Raw genomic sequence first — 22,890 nt, forward strand, 5'->3', positions numbered from 1 at the left:
ACAATATTGAGGCGGAATAATCTCTGAACGGAAGAAACTTTCCTGATTATTTTATGTAACTGATGGTTCTTAAAGGGGTTGGACAACATTTTGAAAAATGTTTTTTTTTTTTTTTTAAATCAGACCATTTCTATTGAAAGTTTTTCAGATTTTTTTTTACAAAAATAAAAAACAAGACAAAGAGAAAGATGTTATATATACATAACATCAAACTCCCCTCCGCTACTTCCCATCTCTCCCCACCTCCCACCCGCATCCCAGTAGACAGCAAGCGATTCAGAGCATATCTTAACGAAAGGTCCATTAGGCCATGGAGTGCCACAAAATGGAAAGGGCATAGAAGGACAGTATACATCTATATACAGAGCCAGCGTCAAATGCCGTAGAATGGACAGTTAACAATTTAAAGGACCTCTACCACCAGGACATCTATTGGAGACTTAAAGGAAATCTACCACCAGGATGAAGGATTGTAGACCAAACACACTGAAATACGGGTGTTTGCACCCTCTGGCAGGATCTGCTCTTTGTTTAGCTTCTTATGCCCTTGTTTTTTTTAAAAGGCTTTTAAATTTATGCAAATGAGCCTGAGAGGCTCCAGGTCTTTTAATGGAGCCTAGAGCCCCTAAGGCTCATTTGCATAATGTTTCACAGTTTTAACCTGGGTATAAGAATCTTAAAGAAGCATCGATCCTATCAGAGGGGACACACACCAGTATGTTAGTGTTCTTGGTTTACAATCCTTCATCCTGGTGTTAGAATTCCTTTAAGTCTCCAGTACCCGCATTCTATAACAGAGACTTCCATGTAGATCGACAAGAGCTTTGCTAGGGAAGCCCGGAACATCTGCCGTGCCAACTTTATTCAAAAATTTTTAGGGCATTTTTTTTTCAGGTTGACTCCCCACTCTAGTCTAATAATCTCATTAACTTTATTACTAAATTCTTCAAGGGTAGAGGGAGACCTCAGAATCCATTTGGCAGCAATAGATTTATGAGCTAAATATAATCGTTTTTGGGCATAAAGTAGGGTAGTACTGTCAATATTGAAAAATGTTTTATGTGAAAGAAAAAAAAATATTTCTCTTTTCACCTTTATGTTGACCCCTAGTTCCAGCACCCATGCTCCAGTCACTAGGTCTTTAGGTCTTATTGAACTGGAACTGTTGACATTATACTAATTTAGTCAATGGTTTCATATGAATAAACATAAGGGGCAGGTCCTTGAGGATTGTGATCCCTCTCAGACTGGAAAAGGTTATGTGAGTGCTCGGCTATTCACTGGCCTCAAGCAGTAACCTGTACATGAGAACACTGATGCCAGTGACTTGTTGAGCGGTTACATAAGTGGTGGACATGTAATATGTTTTCCAGTCTTGTCAAAGGCCGGAAGCCCCAGGGACCAGAACATGGAGCATGGAAATGGGAGGCCCTTGGGGATTAGCAAAAACCGGGAACTGTAAGTCACCCTTATCTACCGTTCCTATCTAACAGCAGAGAACTTTCAGAATCGTCTCATCTAGTAATCCCTCACTGAAGTTAAGGAAGTGCAGGACCCTTGTGACAGCTCACATGGAAGACTTTCCCATAAGTCCTAGGTTTCATGGAACAGCTTAGGGTGACTTGTAGTGGTAGCAGTGGGACCTCCAGGTATTTATCTCCTATTCTATGTCATTAATGATAAAATCCCTTAAAGTGGCAGACCCATAGATACCCCCCAAAGGGTGTGGTTGAGCCCTAGCCCCATAGGGGTCCTATAAGGGGACTTTTTTCATGTGGATAGTCCAGTACTATAGACTATACAGAGCCAAGAGTCTTGGTACAGATTTTGTGTTGGGCCCAGACTCACGTTGTGCCTCTTGACCTCTTTGGACGAGGCACTGGTCATTCTCCAGGATCCCGCAAAGTGTAGAAACATTGGAGAACCCATAAAGACGTATTTTGCTCTCATGCAACTCAATTAAACTGTTGAAACTAAATGAACAAAAAAGCACCAAAAGCTCCGTGAGTGTCTCCAGCCTCGCTCTATTTCATGATAAAAATCCTATAGTCTTAAACAAGGGTAAAAGAACAAATGGGAATTTTAGAGAGTCTGATAGATCAGTCACCAAAGTAATCATGGACTTTACAGCCGCCTGGCCACAAAACCAATCTGCTGCATGAGGGATATTAAGGAGGATATAAATCCTGAGGATTACAAGTCAACAATAAACTTTTAGAAAACATAATTGTGTGCCCAAATCCAGATCACAAGAGGCAGAGGAATATTTTAAAGGGACACAACCAGAAGAAAAAATTGGACCATACCTTAGGCATGAATAGTCAACATACCTGGTGCCTTCAGTTGCTTTATTATCTTCCCCCTCTCCTAAAATGACCTCTGACTTTTAGTGAGAAGCTAAGTCTAAGCCAAAGACACGCCCCCTCCGCTGCCCGGAAATCGGAGATTGGAGGAGGCGTGTCTAAGAATTCCAGACAGATCCTCAGTAAAAGTCAGAAGCCGTTTCAAAAAGCCCATTGGTAGAGGTAATGGCGGCACCATGGCTAGAACATTAAGATAGTGTTATCTATTCATAATATCTTTATTAACCAGAGGAAATGTACAAGTCAAGCACAAATATACGTCATGAAAATTAGACACAAGAAAATGAAGTAACCCCCATCATATAAGGTCCAATCACTAGATGGTAAAACATGTGTAGGCATCTCCAAGAACATATACAAGAAGGTCAATGGATGGTAGGTATCTCCTCTAGAGGTTCTAAAGTAGCTAATATAAGTAAGAAAAATACTTGTAGTAATAATGTCCCAAACATATCTAAAAATTACACCACAATAGCAAAACAAATGAGCAAAAATTATGAGTTGTGTTATATAAGTCCCTAGGGCATGTTTGGAACCCTTCACCGCAGGTTCTTAAGAACCTGTAGATAGTTTAGTGTCCTAAATCGCCCTGATTGGATTTCTTTAACCTACTTGTGATAGATGTGTGAAGTGTAGGACCTCCACAGATCTAGGGGATTAGTGGTTGGATATATGTGAGTCTTCTCCATGTACTCCGCTTCTACACTACTTCTTACCTATCTACAGAATAGTATATCAGAGGTTGATCGATGGGAAGTGGTGTACTTAGAAATCATGGGTCACCATAGCAAAAGTCAGGTTTGGACCCATTTTGCGGAAACATTTTTTACACAGCCCCCCCTTATTTTGAATTTGTATACCACACCCATGAAAAATTAGTATTTAGGGGCCCCATTTGTAAATGGCCCCACCTCATGTTACATAGAAGGGCGCAGTAAAAGGGTAGTGGTTGCTAAGAAATTTCTTACATCAACCCCTGCCCACATCAGTGACCCCCACTTTAGTTATTGTACAGTGAATCCCGAACTCCAACACCCAAACCCAACCATTCCGCCCACTTTGATGGGCAATACCTATCGGGCACCATAGTAGTCATGTTCTCCATCTTCCCTGAAGACAACTTAAGGGGGGTGCACAGCTTCATCATTGGGTATCTGGCGTCCGGTTGCATGGAGGTGAAGCTTTCCTTCACTTCTGTGGCTGCCATATGGACAATACATAGCGGACGGAGATTTGTTATATTGGCTTTGACGACAGCTGTCAGACGCCCTCGGCACCACTATTGAGATATCCTATGGGAAGCAGTCATAGCACATACATCCCACAGAAGACTGGAATGTTATATTCACAGAACCTAAAATAATCACATTTTATCAACCCCCCACTTAGACCTGCAACCAGCGAGTATCCCAGCAGGCAATGCTGACTTTCTGCCTTAAAAAGCCCAGCAGAATGTAGGGCGGTAATTAGGGAGAGGAGGAAAATGCCGTATTTATAGGAAAGAGATGAATGCAAAGGTTAGAACGGCAACGTGGCTGAACAAGTTGACAATCCCATTGTACTGTCACTTCTGCAAATGGTCCATTGTCACCATTGTGTCACGCTGAATAGCCTGCATGTTGGAGTACATAAAAGCAGGGGGCAGCTGGGTGAGATCCTTTTGTCTGCCAAACGGGGAAATCTTGATTCTTTAGAAGAAGTCGCTAGTTTAGATCTCACTTTTTACAGAATTTTTGTTTCTTCACACCTTGTTTTACATCTTTAGTAGTAACAATCTAAGACACAGCCAAACTCTATGCCTGGTTTTTGTGATGGTCAGTGGCTACATTGGGGTCTTCTACAAAAAGTTTATATTTAGGATGAAATTTGGATAAAAGGGAAGACATTTGTGAAAAATATAAATTGTAAATTAAGAGAAAAGTCAGTTTTGTAGAACTTTTGTAGAATATTTGACAACTGGTCAAGAACGTCAAGAAGGTTCTCGAAAAACGGGAAACCTCTCAGAATCTTGTTCCATTCTCTACGGGGGGGGGGGGGGGGGATATAGAACATTAGTCTTAAATTACCCCCCCACTGGTGGTCCTGTGATTGTATTCACTGTAGACCAGATCTGAACTAGTGGAGTTTCTTGCTATAGTCTCCACCGTTGATGACCTGGAAGACCCTGCTCCATGGCTCAACGTGGCCAAAGTGGTAAATTTTGCAACTGATGACCCAAACATTTTGGTTTCATACAATAGACAATACCTGGGTCCATCACTTTGATCCCTGAAACCAAACCAGATTTCTCCTTTTTTAAATATACCTATTCATGGGGTGAAAATTGAGGATAAGAAACAGGTTGGCTAATTTTGAGGGCTTAGTTCCCATATGTGTGCTATGGATATCTATGGCAATTCAACAAAACAAAACAAAAATCTAATGGGAGTTACCAGATATATCAGTAATACACATATACTGTTATAAAGTAGATCCCCAGGTTATACCAGCATGCTCATATCACTATATACACGAGAAATATAACCGACAATATACAAGCTGAACATATATCTGCCACGCACGGAGGTGTGGGAGAGTCTCTTGAGGCTAAAGACAATGGACTCCCTGGACCGCCACGGGGGATGATGATACAAGCCGCAACCCGGGAGCGGAGTCTAAGTGGACCCCTGGTCTTTGCCAGAGCCCGACGCAAAGCGGGATGGTCTTGCTGCAGTGGGGAGCCACCAGATCGATCCACAGGTGCGACTAGGCCCGCGGTGGCAGCCAAGGTAGGGACACAGGGTAGGCAGGACCACGGAAAGGCAGGACCTCAGGAAGGCAGGACCTCGGGATGGCCACCGGGATAGAGGACCGCCACCAGAATACACGACTGCCAAAGGAGCACAGGACCGCCACCGCTACACTGGAACGCAACAGGAACACTGGACCATCACATGAATGCCACAGGAACACAGGAAACACGGAGGCGTCTTGATATGCACAGGAACACGGAGGCGTCTGGAAACGCTCAGGAAACACGGAGGGCTTTCTCTTCAGTGGAAGGACTTGAAGATCCGGCAGGGGTTGCTGGGAGCTGCCAGGCTATATAGGAACCCGGATATGCCAGGACCAATTAGGAGTACGCTGGCCCTTTAAATCTTGCAGAGTCGGCGTGCGTGCGCGCCCTAGTGGGCGGGTATGTGCGCGGCCTAGTCAGGCAACAGGAGTGCTGTCAGACAGGACTGGAGCCAGGGACCGGAGCCAGGAGCCAGGAACCGGGAGAGATAAATACAGACCCTGGTGGAGCAGGTGCGGCAGCGGGGGCAGAGATGAGGGCATGGGTGCTACAGGAGATCCCCAGGTTATACCAGCTGTACATATATCATTATATACAGGAGATCCCCAGGTTATACCAGCTGTACATATATCACTATATACAGGAGATCCCCAGGTTATACAAGCTGTACATATATATCACTATATACAGGAGATCCCCAGGTTATACCAGCTGTACATATATCATTATATACAGGAGATCCCCAGGTTATACCAGTTGTACATATATCATTATATACAGGAGATCCCAGGTTATACCGGCTGTACATATATCATTATATACAGGAGATTCCCAGGTTATACCAGCTGTACATATATCATTATATACAGGAGATCCCCAGGTTATACCAGCTGTACATATATCATTATATACAGGAGATCCCCAGGTTATACCGGCTGTACATATATCATTATATACAGGAGATCACCAGGCTATACCGGCTGTACATATATCATTATATACGGGAGATTTCCAGGTTATACCAGCTGTACATATATCACTATATACAGGATATTCCCAGGTTATACCAGCTGTACATATATCACTATATACAGGAGATCCCCAGGTTATACCGGCTGTACATATATCATTATATACAGGAGATCCCCAGGTTATACCGGCTGTACATATATCATTATATACAGGAGATCCCCAGGTTATACCGGCTGTACATATATCATTATATACAGGAGATCCCCAGGTTATACCGGCTGTACATATATCATTATATACAGGAAATCCCCAGGTTATACCAGCTGTACATATATCACTATATACAGGAGATCCCCAGGTTATGCTGGCTGTACATATATCATTATATACAGGAGATCCCCAGGTTATACCGGCTGTACATATATCATTATATACAGGAGATCCCCAGGTAGTACCAGCTGTACATATATCATTATATGCAGGAGATCCCCAGGTTATACCAGCTGTACATATATCATTATATACAGGAGATCCCCAGGTTATACCGGCTGTACATATATCATTATATACAGGAGATCCCCAGGTTATACCAGCTGTACATATATCATTATATACAGGAGATCCCCAGGTTATACCAGCTGTACATATATCATTATATACAGAAGATCCCCAGGTTATACCGGCTGTACATATATCATTATATACAGGAGATCCCCAGGTTATAGCAGCTGTACATATACCATTATATACAGGAGATCCCCAGGTTATACCAGCTGTACATATATCATTATATACAAGAGATCCCCAGGTTATACCGGCTGTACATATATCATTATATACAGGAGATCTCCAGGTAGTACCAGCTGTACATATATCATTATATACAGGAGATCCCCAGGTTATACCAGCTGTACATATATCATTATATACAGGAGATCCCCAGGTTATACCAGCTGTACATATATCATTATATACAGGAGATCCCCAGGTTATACCGGCTGTACATATATCATTATATACAGGAGATCCCCAGGATATACCAGCTGTACATATATCATTATATACAGGAGATCCCCAGGTTATACCAGCTGTTTATATCATTATATACAGGAGATCCGCAGGTTATACCAGCTGTACATATATCATTATATACAGGACATCCCCAGGTTATACCAGCTGTATATATATCATTATATACAGGAGATCCCCAGGTTATACCGGCTGTACATATATCATTATATACAGGAGATCCCCAGGTTATACCAGCTGTACGTATATCATTATATACAAGAGATCCCCAGGTTATACCGGCTGTACATATATCATTATATACAGGAGATCCCCAGGTTATACCAGCTGTACATATATCATTATATACAGGAGATCCCCAGGTTATACCAGCTGTAAATGTATATATTCCATGTTCCACATCACTATATACCAGAAGATGTATACTGTGTAGCAGCATTGGCTTAGTGAATGTGGGATTTTTCGGGATATTATTCCTGCCCTTGTATGATTTGGTCAGTGATGGATCCCAGGTGCATATTATTGGCAGGCCCGGCTTCCATGTAAATTTAGCAATCTTGCAGATTTCCTCTCCCCCGCCGGCATTTCATATGGCGAGGAGAAAAAAAAAGTTAATATTTGCAAAAAATATTGTTCTGCAGACAAATTGTTGTTGCAGTTCTTTACCGTATTCACGGAAGGGATGGAAATCACAGCTGCCAGATCCATCGGACCCCCGGGTAGACGATATCCACCAGCAAAACACTCGAAGGGGAACATTTATTATCAGAGAATATTTTACTAAAAATAAAAATACAGGCGCCCATGTGATGTCAGAGACACCCCACACATGTCTATGAGTGACACAGGGTTAGCAGGGGGTCGTAGAAGAGGAATCATTAATGGTCCTGGTACTAGTCCTGTTTGGGGAAATATGAACTTTCCTGGTTCTGGTCCTGTTTGGGGAAATATGAACTTTTTAGGTTTGAGGTAGAAGCAAAAAATACAGTGTTTTTTTATTGAAAAAAAAACCCCACAAAAAACAGCACCAAACCTGCACTGTAGCTGGATTGTAAAATATATTCCAGGATTGTGGCTTTCATTGGGGGTGTGTCCTCACACTGCTGTTCTCTTACCGCTCTGTATAAAGCTGTCCAAAACCCCTCCCCTCTACTCTGAGTAAAAGTTGTCAAAATCTTTAGGTTGAACACTTGAGTAGAAACCCTAGCAGTAGAAATGAGCGGACCCGTAGTTTCAGTTTTGGTGCAAGGAACAGCCAATCCAGTAAATGGACACCCCTTGCTACTAGCCATGGCCATGATTGACACCCTTGTCACCCCCTGACCAATTGTGACCATGCAAGGGGCGTCCATTTGCCAGAATGGTTGATCGCCCGACATAGGGTCCTCTGATCAATAAGAAACACAGGGCCTGGATCCTCTCCCCTCCTCCTCTCCTTTCTTGCACTACAGGAGGAGGCCTTGAGTCTTGCCTAGCAAACTCTTGGCTAGGGTGACAGCCTGAGTTCCCACAAAGATTGCTCTGAGTACTACCTCTGGCACCCGAGCCACAGGTTCGCCACCACTGCTCCATTTAGAGCCAGCTGTAGACCAAACCAGAAGGAACTAAGTCCATCTTCCCTATGATCACGGAGTGGTGGATCTTTAATATTGGTATATTTTGTAAAATACTTTACAATTACTATCAAGAGAATCATTAATAAGAGTCTTCATTTACATTTTACCTTATGATTTACTATGGCAAAAGAGCTTGACTTCTGCTCCGGGAAGAAAATCTACGACTCGCGTGAATGGATCTTGTCGATACGTCTACAGTGATGACATTCACTACTGAATATTGACCTGATCTCTCGAGTGAAAAACTTAACACCAACCTTCGACGTAGAGTGAGGATTCTGCTGAGGAATAACGACACAAAGATCAACGCCAAGCCACTCGAGAGGCCATCAATGCCTCCTTGGATCACTGGTTCATGGATACCAGATTCAAGATGGTTTACAAGTCTCCTTTACCCAACTCTGCATAGTCTCGGGCTCCTTATTGGCTTCTATTACATCTCACAACTTGAATCCATTTATTATATTTTTGAGAAAACAGCAAAAATATCCATGGGGTCTCGTGGTCCCAGTAAGCCATTAGAGTGTTTTTGATTATTGGCCAAAAAACATTATAATTTTTTTGGGGGGGAAAGTAAAGTCTTCTATGCAGTAAGTGCCATCTACATTTGGAACTCTCTTCCTTCTGGAATAGATATACTGGTTTGGCTTAATAACAAATCATATTATTAGGCTTCTTGTTAGTCATGCTTGGTGTCTTTCAAGGTAGCAAAAGGAGACATTGTTTTCCGTTTCCCACCTTGGAAAACATATTTGCATATTTCTCAGACTCCCCTAGTGGAGCATAAGTCTCCACAAGTCTATAAGGCAATCTTAATTGGCAAACTCTCCATAAGGAGAACTCTTACCTCCCGACCGTATGCATTTATCTACAGATTTGAGATAAATACCGTGGGGAAAGGGCATCATTGGCTAACATAAGGCTATACTGTGACATGTTGCATATACTAATTTGGATACCCAATGAATGGTAGGAGAGGAACCGGCGCTCCAAACAAAAACCTCTAGGAACCAATGTCAGTAGTTCCAAATCGTAAGGTTTTATTTCAAAGAAAATAATAAATAAGTTTAAAAGAGTGGTTACAACGCGTTTTGGCTCAGTACATGAGCCTTCGTCAGGTATAGAGATACAGAGTTCAAATGCTGCATATAGGTAACATATGGCTATACCGTGACATACGTGTCATCTAGATGAGATAGGACTTCACAGTGGCTCCATTCTGATTAGACATCATAAATCAAGTGTCCACCGGAAATTACAAGTCTACTCTACGACAACCAAAATCTTCACACTGGACTTTACAATGGACTTACTCTGTTGGACAGACAGATTACATGACTATTAGTCAGCTGGACCGGCGAACACTTCAGACAACAAATTCCACGGTACACAGATGATCAGGAATTCGATCACAGACATTCCGGAATGTACTGTCCACCATGTGGTTCCTGGGTCCAACCAAAGAGACAGTTCAGAAGCAGAACTTGTTATGTATCATGGGACCCTCAAGAGCTATGATGAGTCAAATCTAACGGGTTATTTGAGAATCATCCTAGTAGCCGAGTTATTGACTCCAAAGTCACCTGTTATTGGATTGTCTTCTGTTGGATCAGCGTAGCTCAATTTTTTGGTTAGAGCTCACTAGAAGAGTTAACCTTCGGCTCACTAGAAGAGTTATCCTTTAGGTGACTAGAAGAGTTGTCCTTTAGGTCACTAGAAGAGTTATCCTTTGGCTCACCAGAAGAGTTATCCTTTGGCTCACCAGGAGAGTTATCCTTTGGCTCACTAGAAAAGTTATCCTTTGGCTCACCAGGAGAGTTATCCTTTGGCTCACTAGAAAAGTTATCCTTTGGCTCACGAGAAGAGTTATCCTTTGGCTCACCAGAAGAGTTATCCTTTGGCTCACCAGAAGAGTTATCCTTTGGCTCACCAGAAGAGTTATCCTTTGGCTCACTAGCAGAGTTGTCCTTTGGCTCACTAGCAGAGTTATCCTTTGGCTCACTAGAAGAGTTATCCTTTGGCTTACCAGAAGAGTTATCGTTTGGCTCACTAGCAGAGTTGTCCTTTGGCTCACTAGCAGAGTTATCCTTTGGCTCACTAGAAGAGTTGTCCTTTGGCTCACTAGCAGAGTTGTCCTTTGGCTCACTAGCAGGGTTATCCTTTTGCTCACTAGAAGAGTTGTCCTTTGGCTCACTAGAAGAGTTGTCCTTTGGCTCACTAGAAGAGTTGTCCTTTGGCTCACTAGAAGAGTTGTCCTTTGGCTCACTAGAAGAGTTGTCCTTTGGCTCACTAGAAGAGTTGTCCTTTGGCTCACTAGAAGAGTTGTCCTTTGGCTCACTAGAAAAGTTATCTTTTTGGCCAATGAAACTCAAAAGACACTGTAGAACATATGTTCAGATATCTCAATAAAGTCAACACATTAGTATGGAGTGTTAACGAGCCTCATGATGCTGACGAGCCCCGTCATCACACATGGAACTGGGTTGCATCGAAGGACGAGTCCCTTTAAGTTCCAGTTACATGATCTACAAATTGAATGTATGTCCCAAGTCTTGGCATAACATTTTTATAGGTTTTGATTAAGGCTTTGTTAAAACATAATTTGGACACAATATACTTCCTGATGTCTCATGTTAGACGATGGCTTCTCCTCTCGGTCACATCAGCTGTCTATCGACAGTACGCAGACACATTGCAGAGGGATACAGTTGGCATCCAACAACCCGACAGACGCATAGACTCACTTACCATGCACGGCTCATTAAAGACCTGCCGAAGGCCAGTGGGAGTAATAATATTACAATCATCTGTATATGTGGCATTCTCTGTCCTATCAATTCCAGCATAAGCGCCCCCCTGACGACGATATAAGAGCAACTCTAAGTGGATGCCAGAAAAATGACCTGTTTCAGGTTTTCTGAGGGGCCCATGTTTCCGAAAGACTGCAAATACACAAAAGCTTTTCTTGATCTCCGATTTCCAGCTGAGCTCACCTAATGGGATCAGCATATCACAGAGGATGAATCCGTTCTGGGGATGTGTCGCCAAAATACATAAGCAAACAATGTCGCTATAGGGGGGGATGTGAAGGGAAACACATATTGTGCATCAAAACAGCTGAGTGATGTGTATACTAATTCTGTCTGCCAGAGAGGAGTGTCAATATAGTGAACCCATGGTGGTGAGATTCGAGATTTGGACAATGTCTTCTATTGAAAGAACTCACAGGCTTTACTTGGCAGAATCAGGAAAAATAGTTATCAGCTGACGGGTATGGAAAGTGTATGGGCACCTTAAAGAAGACCTATTAGGAAAATACAACTCCACCCTCCCGGACATGTACCAGCACCTTGCAGTATATAACACTTCTTTTATGCATATTGCATCTTTCACATTCTTTCTGATTTGCTATTAATCCCATGATCTCTCAGCTAGGCCTTATATGACCATTTAGGGAGAGTATGCTCTATTGGCAGTTTTTTATGGCATTCTGGAGTTTTTACAGCCTGATAAATTCTGACCTGGAGACTGGTCTGTGCAGACCCCAAAGGACATGTGGTCATCTCTTCTTCACACCTACCCCAATCCCTGCATCAGCAAGAGTGGATGTAGAGTGGGAGACTTACTGGTCCTAGTATAATTGCAGTGTATTTATATAAGTGCTGGCAGCGAATAATAATTGGAGTGCTGGAGCTGTATGAAGTATGGTTTATGCTCAATTTGTGTCCTGAATGAAAGGTGAGCGCAAGTTTGAGTAGGATAAATTAACCCGTACAGTTGCAGCCCACGTCATGTGACGAGGCAGCAGCGGCCTCACCATATATCATATACACACATACAGAATAAACATACATACAGGATTTGCACACTCATATGCATACAGCAAATACACATCACATATATTATATATACACATATATCATATACACACATATACAGCCTAAACATACATACAGGATTCGCACACCGCATATATATACAGCAAATACACATCACATATACACACACAGCAAATATACATAAACATACAATATCATATACAGCATATATGCACACATATATTATATACACACCACATACATCATACACCCAATACCCCAAATGTCGGGGCCCCCTTGCACTGTGCACCCCCTATGGCTGCCATTACTGTAGTTATGACCCTGGACAACGCATTTCAGGAAGGGAACAATCCCTTCTTGTGCTCCAGCGGGTCTGTGTTACAATGTGGCTGTTATGTAAGTGCTCCTAATGTCCGTGCCTGAAATGCATTGTCCCTCTAATTTGTCTACTAATAAGATTGTTACCATCATAATCAACTCCGCTCATTTATGCTGTAACCTTAAAAACTGAGTTATTTTGTTGCACTTTTCCAACTTCTCTACTCGGGGACCACAAGCGCCGGCACCCAAGGGTCGCAGCAGCAGCCAACCATTCGCTATAATTTACCATCACCCCCATTTATATGTGTTAAACCTACTACAACTCCTAGTAGGCTGCTCACTCATCACATGATTACTACTCTATAGTCTATCATACTTTACGTCATGCGCCTCCTTCCTACAATTATTAGTAGCTGTGATTGGGATTTCTTTATGAGTCTTTATGGTACAGGAGGTCAAAATATAGAAAGACCTGATATGTGCGATAGGTGACATATACCTCAGGGGCGGATATGACCACCATGGACCCTGGGCTGTATGAATATTATAGCCCCTACAAGTCTGGAATCACTCCTTACATCTGCTACTAGAATCAGCTTCTTGGGGAATGGAGGATGTGACCTATCTGTGGTTTCAGGACCTTCAAAGGTCCTGAAACGGCTCTTGTGTACAAGAGAGCAGGAACAGATGTATAAGAATTTCATGGGTGAAGGTCTTTCTCAGTATAGAATTTTCTGGCTGGTATGGATGGCCGCACCCCCCCCCCCCCCTTCCAGAAGGCTTGGACTCTGGTTTCCCCCCAAACTGCCCAATATTATAATCCACTAGTACTCAGGGTCCTATGCCCTGGATGACAAACACCAACACACGTGCCATTATTCATCTTTTCTTAGTTCACTCTTCCCTGTACCATACTACTTATAGTGTGTGACTATATAGGAAAGATATGAAGCTTTACACAGAGTAAGGTAAAGTATTAGAGAAGTAGTGAAGGTTACTGCCTCCATAGTAACTGCCTCATTATTTATCCCACAGATCACACAACGAGCAACATCCCGGCAGAAAGATTGGATCTTTCAACCTAAGACGAGATACATTATATCATGTAGAAAGATATTGCTAGGATACACACATCAATGTATCTAATCCCTGAATTATCTGATAAAAATAGTCACAATGATTTCTTGTGAATGTCGCTCCCTCCATGTCATAAAGTGAAGCACAGAACTGATATCCCCATAACCCAACATGGTTCTGTCTCCGCAACCAAGTATCAGTGTAAGGGTTACTAGAATACTGTAGAAGAATTATTATTATACTGAACACTATGTACAGGAAAATAACTATAAGACTGACTCTTATATATACAATATAATAACTATAAGACTATCACTATGAACATGAAAACAGTTATTAAATACTACCTAATAAATACAAGATATAAATATAGATAAGTGTTCCCCTATGTGCAGCAATATAACTACTATAATACTGCCCCTATGTACAAGAATATAACTACTATAATACTGCCCCCTATGTACAAGAATATAACTACTATAATACTGTCCCCTATGTGCAAGAATATAACTACTATAATACTGCCCCCTATGTGCAAGAATATAACTACTATAATACTGCCCCCTAAGTACAAGAATATAACTACTTTAATACTGCTCCCTATGTACAGGAATATAACTACTATCATACTGTCCCCTATGTACAAGAATATAACTACTATAATACTGCTCCCTATGTACAAGAATATAACTACTATAATACTGCCCCCTATGTACAAGAATATAACTACTATAATACTGCCCCCTATGTACAAGAATATAACTACTATAATACTGCCCCCTATGTACAAGAATATAACTACTATAATACTGCCCCCTATGTACAAAAATATAACTACTATAATACTGCCCCCTATGTACAAGAATATAACTACTATAATACTGCCCCCTATGTACAAGAATATAACTACTATAATACTGCCCCCTATGTACAAGAATATAACTACTATAATACTGCCCCCTATGTACAAGACTATAACTACTATAATACTGCCCCCTATGTACAGGAATATAACTACTATAATACTGCCCCCTATGTACAGGAATATAACTACTATAATACTGCCCCCTATGTACAGGAATCTAACTACTTTAATACTGCTCCCTATGTACAGGAATATAACTACTATCATACTGTCCCCTATGTACAAGAATATAACTACTATAATACTGCTCCCTATGTACAAGAATATAACTACTATAATACTGCCCCCTATGTACAAGAATATAACTACTATAATACTGCCCCCTATGTACAAGAATATAACTACTATAATACTGCCCCCTATGTACAAGAATATAACTACTATAATACTGCCCCCTATGTACAAAAATATAACTACTATAATACTGCCCCCTATGTACAAGAATATAACTACTATAATACTGCCCCCTATGTACAAGAATATAACTACTATAATACTGCCCCCTATGTACAAGACTATAACTACTATAATACTGCTCCCTATGTACAAGAATATAACTACTATAATACTGCTCCCTATGTACAAGAATATAACTACTATAATACTGCCCCCTATGTACAGGAATATAACTACTATAATTCTGCCTCCTATGTACAAGAATATAACTACTATAATACTGCCCCCTATGTACAAGAATATAACTACTATAATACTGCCCCCCATGTGCAGGAATATAACTACTATAATACTGCCCCCTATGTACAAGACTATAACTACTATAATACTGCCCCCTATGTACAAGAATATAACTACTATAATACTGCCCACTATGTACAAGAATATAACTACTATAATACTGCCCCCTATGTACAGGAATATAACTACTATAATACTGCCTCCTATGTACAAGAATATAACTACTATAATACTGCCCCCTATGTACAAGAATATAACTACTATAATACTGCCCCCCATGTGCAGGAATATAACTACTATAATACTGCCCCCTATGTACAAGACTATAACTACTATAATACTGCCCCCTATGTACAAGAATATAACTACTATAATACTGCCCACTATGTACAAGGATATAACTACTATAATACTGCCCCCCATGTGCAGGAATATAACTACTATAATACTGCCCCCTATGTACAAGAATATAACTACTATAATACTGCCCCTATGTACAAGAATGCAACTACTATAATACTGCCCCTATGTACAAAAATATAACGACTATATTGCTGCCCCCTTATGTACAAAAATATAACTACTATAATAGTGCCCCCTATGTACAAAAATATAACTACTATAATACTGCCCCCTATGTACAAAATATAACTACTATAATACTGCCCCTATGTACAAAATATAACTACTATATCACTGCCCTGACTGTGGTATTTTTAGGGACACAGTGTGATGGACAGAGCTGAAGAAATCTGGTGGCAAATTCGGCAGTGATAAGTCACGGCCGGGAGAAGTGGTAATGACGACCTCTTCCCGATGGAGCAGATCATCACCTGTAAGTTACTAGAGGCCACTAATGTCTGCGACTGATACAAGAATGAAGGAATGTAGAGCGTCAGCCTGTGTATTGTCGGCCACTAGTAATAATGTACAGCATTTTCTGATCAGGGTCTGGATGATTATTAAAGGGGTTTTCCCGAGAAACAAGTTAGCTCCATCCACAGGATAGAACCTAACTTAATTTAAAAAAAAAAATTACAAAAAAACCCCTCCCCAAATACGGTAGGAGGAGTCTGTTTACTCAACTGGAGCAACATTTCTGTGACCTCCGACTGCCCCTATAAACCGTACACCACCTCCTATTACATACCTGAAGCTTTAATACGAAGCTTCTCCTGTACTAACCCTTTAATTCCTCTATAATCCACAAAGTAAAATCCACACTATAAAATGGTAATGTGCTAGATAGCCATTCCCTGTACAAATAAGAGGCGCAATATCCTTAAAATCCAATGACTATTAAGCAGGGAGATTGCAGTTGTGCCTCAGTAATAACGGATGCTAAAAGGATTAACACAGCAAAGCAACAGAGCTGCAAATGGAAGCGTAATAATAATAACAATAATAGTGATACGTGCATAATCCACGTGTCCGTTTTATAAAAAAATAGTTTCATTTTTAATAGTTAAAAAAAAAATTTAAATGTGGCATATCCTATAATATAATCTTACCTCTTACTGTGGCACTGCATGAATTCATAAATTTTTTTCTGTCCTTAAAGGGGAACTCTACTTAATATATAAAATATTAGGTTTACTGGAATTTTCTTGAAACACCAAAATTACAGGTCTCATAAGTCCTAAAATGTTTTGAATAGGGGAGGTCTGATGTTTAGTTCTATTAGTGATAACTTCCTCCTTTACAGGAAGTGCTAGGGGCGGAGCCATAAGACCCAGCCCTACTTATTACCATTCTGAGGGTCCATTGCATGTCCATAGAAAATATAGATGTGTGATATCTGTGTGCAGTCCGTATTGTATTTGCATCCTTTTTTTTAATGTCCACGGAAGTCTGTGGTCCACATGTGAGAAAAAAATACTGCATGCTGCTATTTTTTTCTTACATTCTGCACAACAGTGAAAAAAAAAAAAACGGACATGTGAACAGACCCATAGAAGATATGTATCAATCTATAAGACATAACAGAGATTAGCTACAAATAGTTTCTCATACTTTGGACTAATGTATATTACCATGTGCTGCACATATACCCTACTAATGTAATGTCTCATCTCTCCTGTAGAGGCAGTGTTAAGCACTTACTGCCAGTTAAACTAGAGAGTTACAATGATAAACCCTATAAATTATTAGGATCATCATCACATAATTTAGAAAAAAACAAATATAAACAATTCTTATCTATATTATATCTCATTCCAATGTAAATAACTTTATTAAAAAATTAGCTCAAATCTCCAGGGATGCACTTAAAGGACATTATCTGCCTTATCCTGATTAGAAGGACTTAGAAAATACCTATGTACACCAGTCCTTGTATTGCATTGGAAAGTATTATATCAATCTAGTGTCAGACTGGCCCACCGGAGAATCAGAGGATCTACCGGGTGGGCCCCAACACTAGCGAACCCCATTGGAGGCTACTAAGGTCTAGTTCCTTGCAGTTCATAAACAGTAAGAATTATATATTGGTATCAATTGTTTTTATTTTATTTGTAAAATCATCAAAATTTTTATTTATTTTACACTTTAAAAAAATTTTTGGCAAAAGGGAAAATGCACCAGGCTTCCCTATGTGGCTTAGTTAAAAGGGTTTTACAGGAATTTGAACATCTGATTCAAAAACTATAAGGCTATAAATAAATGAATACAACAAAACTCAATGCCATTAATTTACAAAATTGATGGACTTTCTAAAGTAGGCGGGATTATTTTTAAAATGGTCACCATCTACATCTACAACTCCCATGATCCCTCAGTTCTCAGTAACAGCTTCTCCCTCTTATGCTCTGCATAACTTTCTACTTTCCACTAATACCAGCCGTTTAAAATAAAAAATGTTTTCGAAGCATTTTTGTTTTATTACAAAAAAGTTTTTACAAAGTTCCATCAAAAATTTATTTGATAAAACTGCAAATCTACCAAAAAAACAGGTAAGTCCTTATATACCACATCTTCTATATTTTGTAATCTATTATTTGTGGATACCTGTAACTGCTGGTGATAAAATCTATGGCAGCGCTGATATGTAATGACTTGGCAACGCACTTGATAAATTTACTTCAATTTATAGAAATTTCAAGGCAGAAGATTTGGTGCATAGCCATGAATTGCATCTATTCTGCCCCCTATGCCACTTGGCAGGGAGGTGGCACTGTCGGGCATGCAGTGCTGTATTTAGTGCCAGGTGCAAGAACATGATTTGTCCATGCTGTCGTTTATCTATCAGGAGGTTGGACCATCAGATGGGCTCTTCTGGGTTCTGGCAAGAAAAATATTCCAAATGTGCCAGAATCAGTGAAACAAAGTCGATTAGGGATGTAAAGAGATGGGGTTGGTAATGTTGGTGTCGAATATTCAAAGGTTTTAGTAAAATTGAGTATGTGTATGTATGTATATATGTATGTGTATGTGTGTGTATGTGTGTATATATGTATGTGTGTATGTATGTGTGTGTATGTGTGTGTGTATATTTATGTGTGTATGTATGTATGTGTATTTATATATGTGTATGTATGTGTGAATATATAAATATGAATGTTTGCATCTGTGTATATATGTATGTATGTGTGTATGTAAGTATGTACGTGTGCGTGCATGTATGTGTGTATATATATGTATGTATGTTTGTGTGTGTGCATGTATGTATGTGTGTGTGTATTTGTGCATGGATATTTGCAGAAGGATTCTGCTCCACCACGTTTACAATCACCAAATTTTGCACAGCCGTTCTCTGTGACTCATAGAATATCATAGATTCGGTTTTGAGTTGAAATTTTAACCCCGCACTTCCCAAAATACACGTATTAACCACCATATACAGGAGTCATAGTCTGCTGCTGCGGCAGTAAGCAACCAATCACAGCAAAGCTTTAGCAACCGATCACGATCCAATCAGTTTGTATTTTGCCACAGGTCATTAATATGAGCTCTGAGTTTTGATTTGTTACTATAGGCAATGAGTACTGTGAATATGTCAGGTAATATGATAGATAGATATTGATAGACACAGAGAGAGAGAGAGAGACAGGGAAAGAGAGAGACAGGGAAAGAAAGAAAGACAGACAGAGCTAGAGACAGACTGAGAGATAGAGCGAGAAATACAGAAGGACAGAGACACAGAGAGACATAGAAAGGGAAAGAGAGAATATATTTTTGTTAACCCATTCCATAATGTTAAGGCTAAGAGCAGTTTACCAATCGGGGCAATACCGGGGGCTACAGCTTGTACAATAACATCTATCACAGTCAGTATGACGGTCGGTCAGTGAGAGCCATTAGCCTTAAACTTTGAACATGAAAAAAGTTTGAAAAAACGTCCTGTGTAGGTGCGGATCTAGTTAATGAGGAAGTTCGTGAAGTCCTATGTTATTGAAATCTTGAAATCTCCATTAATTTTTCAAAATTAACATATATGTGTTAAAAATGTTACTACCAAAGATGTAACAATTCAGTGACAACTTTGGGTAAATTTCCAACTTAAGGTGAAAAGGTAAAAAATTTGCTAAAAAAGTTACCTTACGTTAAGCAACTAAATATGAAGACTAGAGAGGCATCACAATTCTCCATCCTGTGACTGATGAGTGACTTATGAAACTTCCAGTTTGTAATCCAGGAGACTGCATTTTGGATACGAGATCCCGGGGCATCCAATGAAAATGGAGAACTTCTTTAAAGGGGTTTCCCAGGAATCTAAGGTCTGGGGCTGGAGCAGGTTGGTAGAATCTCTGTTTTTACCACTTTTACTTTCGGTTCCTGCATTGTTCTTATAATTTTTTTGGACCTGCTCTAAATAGTGGCCTCCACAGAACAGGGAAAAAAAAGGAAGTGACATCCCGTAGTTTGACGGAGCCATTTACTGACTGAGGCAGGTCCTGTGAACCCCTGAAAGTTCTTGCTGGGCGCAGGCCCGAAAACCAGAAGTACTCAAGCAATGCTCAATTATTCATTGGGAGGGATTGGTCACGGCTTATATGGCTGAAAACAGGTTTAGTTGCAATTCCCTTCTCCACCAACTATAAAGTTTGGGCGGTGTGGGGGGGGGGGGCAGCCTGTGCAGTTGGGCGCCGTGGGGTGTTTCTGTCCTGCACGCTGCCTAAAGTCTGTGCCCGTTCAAGCACAGGTTAAGGTACAATTCTATGCCAGGTCAGCACCGATGGCCCAGTGCATTAGGGATGGGGGGCACTTAGAACCAGGGTGTGCTGAATGTGCCCCATTGATACTTAAAACTTACCCTAGACAATCCAAAGATGCACCAAATAAATCATCAATTTTTTGGGGGGGTAGCTTGAAACGAACGAATCTAAATTCGCAATACAGTATTAATACATTTAAATTGTATGTTTTTCATTTTTATTTTATATACATTTCTGCTTTTTTCCAAAATGTTACCAATTGTTTCACCAACATTATACCAAGCATCACCAAGGATAAACCAAACTGAATCATACAGCAAAGATGGAGAAAGTCCTACGGATCTTTGGAACATTCTAGAAGCCTTTTTGTATTATCATGTTGCCGGATCATATGCATTTTCAAGTAAAATTTAATAATAAATTTCATCTAAAAGTCACCAAACGACTCCAATCCATAAAGTTCGGCAGACGGTGCGCATTGTAAGGTTCTTTGCTCGTTGAGGGGTTTCTCTTTTACTCCATTAAACTTGTCTTTTGAAAGTGGTTAACAGCCAAGTACATGATGGGAGTTATAGTCAAAGAGGAGCTGAAGAGCCACAGGGTGAAGACTACTGTCTCCTGAGACATCTCATTGACTACTGGAGACCCAAGTAACCACAAGAACAAAAAAGTTATAACAAAACACCATACTACTAGGCGTCAACCCAAAACATTTAGTAGGTACCTTCCATGAATGCATGTAGCCAGGAGAAGTCTACATGTATCATAAGAGGGGACCCCATCAATCCACTCATTAGACGTTTGACCAATATGATGCGCAAATCAACTCAACAATCGCTTGCATCAATGTAGAAACCAGAAACTTGTCGGATAGGTCCCATATATGTAATAGACAATGAAAACAAACATAATAAAAATATCCTAAATTCTCATTCACGAATAATTATCTCTTTCCAGTGTAGACGCAAAGCCAATACACAACACAACACTAAAGGGCAGCAAACACATCCAGAGCAGCAGCAGGCGATGACATCTACATCAGCAATAACATTATGGTCCCTCTGGAGCTTTCCCAATAGTGACCCAACACACACATTAGCCCGGGCACATTAGCCCGGGCAATGATTAACCTAATGACAATGTGCAGAATAGAGTGATGAGCCAAGCCTGTAGCTACAGCAGGGACAGGAGGGGGTTAATAATTCAGCACTTCATCACTGTAGACAAGGATAGGTGACAATAGCAACAATAAAAAGGGAATAATCATAAACACAATAGATTATACAAACATTCATAGTAACAATAAAATGCATAAACAAACAAACACATAATATCAATCAATCCATGATATCACTACGACTCCTGCTGCTACTTACATTGCAACTATTCAACTAACTAAAAGAACAACGAATAAAAAAGTCATAAAAGCGCTTATAGTACAAGTAATACAAGACTAAGAAGAAGAAGAAAAGAAAACAATAAACAAATGTATACTATATATTAAATAATACAAACAAATAATACACTACAGCTGCTGGTACTAAAACTATTACTACTTACAGGAATACAATAATGATACTAATACTAATAATAATAAATAATAATAATAATAATAATAATAATAATATAGGTTAATAAAGTAAAATTACTGATTTATGCATAAATGTGATATTATTGATAATTAAGTTAACGTTGGCTCCATGTTCAGTGAAATAAGATAAAATACAATAAGTAAATGCAAATAATATAAATTAAAAAAAAATATATATATATATAATAATTTAAGAAATGATTTGCAGGTATTCTACATATTTGTCTATTTTAAGCCAAGAAGAAGTTCTTGATATTCTTGCTCCTGATACTCCGAGCCACAGCCTGGACCAGGAGGCTACAGCTGAGGAGTCACTACATACGGCACATAGGAAAACTCTTGGAAGTGCTGAGCCGGCACTAAATAATGAGGAATAGCCAAGCGGCTTGAGAATAATGAAGAATAAACTCCGGGGAAAAAAAAAATTATTATTCTGGTGCATACATTAAAAAAATAACTAGAAAAAAAAAATTAAAATAACAAAAAAGTAAGAATAATACAATAAGGAAAATTCTAAAAAATCGTAAAAGTT

At 40.0% G+C, this 22,890-nt stretch overlaps 1 protein-coding gene across 2 annotated transcripts in view; it reads right to left on the bottom strand.

The window, feature by feature from the left end:
* CTNNA2 (catenin alpha 2) overlaps window positions 1–22,890 on the bottom strand; it is a 1,396,423-nt gene that overhangs the window by 1,372,659 nt on the left and 874 nt on the right. The gene's annotated exons all lie outside the window — the stretch shown is intronic.

This window comes from Engystomops pustulosus, chromosome 1 (genome assembly GCF_040894005.1).
Source record: "Engystomops pustulosus chromosome 1, aEngPut4.maternal, whole genome shotgun sequence".
Lineage (NCBI taxonomy): Eukaryota > Metazoa > Chordata > Amphibia > Anura > Leptodactylidae > Engystomops > Engystomops pustulosus.